Genomic DNA, 2,430 nt, shown 5'->3' on the forward strand with positions numbered 1-2,430 from the left:
GGGAGTGAGCGAGCAGCTGCTTGACGCTGAGCTGCCAGCTGGGGTTAAACCATGACAGTAACACACAGCAGGACACTGGGGAGTAAGAGGGAGGGAACACAGAGCAGGACAGAGGGATGAAGAGAGAGAAAAATAGGGATAGGAAGAAAAGCAGAGTAACCAAGGGGGTTGCGGGGGGAACTAAAGGGAACTGAACAGAGATGGGCAGCAGGACAGAGCAATGGGACAAAAGAAAGGGCAGGGAGCAGGACCGAGAGATGGAGAAAGCAGCATTAGGGGCAGAGGAATAGAGAGAGGAAAATACAGGTTGGAAGAAAGACAAAGTCACAGAACTCAGACAGTTCTTGGGGGGCAGGGAGAATGACAGAGATGGAGAAAGAAGGATTGGGGCAGAAGGACAGAAAGAGACAGGAAGAAGGACACGGAGCAGGACACGGATTGTCAAAGAAAGACAGGGACCAAGACAAGGTGACACAGAGATAGAAAAAAGGGACAGGGAGGCAGGACAGAGATGGAGGGGAGAAAGCCTAGGATGGGCAGCAGGACAGATAGAGGGAGAAGGAACAAAAAGCACTCAGCTGCAGGACAGAGATGGAGTGTGAAAAAACAGCAACAAGGAGCAGGACAGAGTGACAGAGAACCAAAAAACCAAAGAGGGAACAGGACAGAGAAATGGGGGGGAAAGGCAAGCTGAAGGACAGAGAAATGGGGAGGGGGAGTTAGAGAGCAGGACAGAGAGATGGAGCAAGACAGGAAAAAAGGATGGGAGACAGAACAAAGGTAAAGAGAGACAAGGATAGGGAGAAGGACAAAAGGAAGAGGGGGAAAAATAGCGAGGGGCTGCAGGATGGAGACAGAGGAATTAAAAGAGAGACACAGGCAGCATGACAGAGTCACTTAGAGAGGCAAAAGGGACAGAGAGCAGGACAGCACTGGAGGAAAAGAACAACTGTGATGGGCAGTGCGATAGAGATGTGGAGAAAGGAAAAAATACTAAGGAAGAGAGAAAGGAGAGAAGGGACAGCTAGCTGGACGGGGGCTATAGAAAGAAAGGATGGGAGAAGGAACAGGAGAGAGAAAGGCAGAAAAGATAGTGAGACACAGCAGGGCAGAGGGACAGCAGCGGGGGCGGGGGGAAGAGACAGGGATCTGGACAGAGATAGAGGGGAAAACCAGTAGGGGCAGAGGAAAAGAGACAGAAAGAACGACAGGGAACATGGCAGAGACAGAAAGATCAGGAGAGTGGCAGGATGGAAATGAAAAAACTGGGATGGTCAACAGGACAGAGAGGGAGTAAAAAAGAGTATGGGCAGGGAGCAGGACAAAGGGATATAGCAAGAATCAACAGGGCAGGAAGCAAGACAGAGTGACAGACAAGAATAATGACAATGAGAGAGAGAAAGACACAGACTGTGAGAAGCACAGGGGGTTGGAGAAAGAAAGAGAGGTATGAAGAGCCCTGCAGAGAGTTGGAGGATGGGGGGGAAAGGCAGGGAGCAGCACAAAGGGTCAGAGAGGGTAAGAGATGAAGAGGAAGGAGGATGGAGATGGTGAGGCACTGAATGAAAAAAACCCAGTGACAGTGGGCAAGACAAAGGGATAGAGAGAGAAAGAAAAGGAAGGAAGGTAGGAGAGAGATAGGAAGGTAGGGACACAAAGTGGCGTGTCCAGGCACAGAGAGGAAAAGAATGCCAGGGAACAGGCCAGAGAAATTGTGGAGAAATAAGAGACGGATGCAGATCAGGACAAAGAGATAGAAAAGGGAAAAAAAGCGATGGGCTGCAGGACAGAGACAGAGGATGACAAAAAAGTGGGAGAGAGACCAAGACACAAGAACAGAGAGAAGAGGAGAGGTACAGGGGAGGAAAAAACTGAAAAATTTGCAGCAGTGTGGGAAAGAGAGGGGGCCAGGGGAGGGACCGGGAGGGACCAGAATGCACTAGAAGGGCGACAGGGCCCCGAGGGTGCCAGGACTCACCACAGGTCTTGCTCTTGGGGCTGCTGGGAGAATTTGACAGTTCAGACGCTTCTTTCCCCATCTCTCCTCCCTTCCTCTTCAGTAACTCGGGCCGCTTGGCTGTCCTCCACCTAAGAGAACACGTGGGTGTCTTACAGCTCTTGCGAGACGAGGCTTCCCAGACACGTAGCCTTGCTCCCTCACGCACGACGCGGCCGTGCGGCGCTGCCGGTGACACACGCAGACCCTGCGGTGGACGTCGGCAGCCTGGCCTGCTGCCGAAGACGAAGAGGGACCCTTCCTCACCCGGAGAGACAGGCTCTGTCTCTTACCCGCAGCTGCCGGCCGGATGGCCTTCGAGTTCTTCTTCTTTGCCTTTCTGCGGCCTCTCCGGCTTCATCCACGGCAGCTCCTGTCCCTGTCGGTCCCCAGGCCGTGAGGAGAGCGAGGCCGGGCAGAGACGAGCCTGGGGC

Source organism: Haliaeetus leucocephalus, unplaced genomic scaffold (assembly GCF_000737465.1).
Source record: "Haliaeetus leucocephalus isolate CR32 unplaced genomic scaffold, Haliaeetus_leucocephalus-4.0 Scaffold256, whole genome shotgun sequence".
Taxonomy (NCBI): Eukaryota; Metazoa; Chordata; class Aves; order Accipitriformes; family Accipitridae; genus Haliaeetus; species Haliaeetus leucocephalus.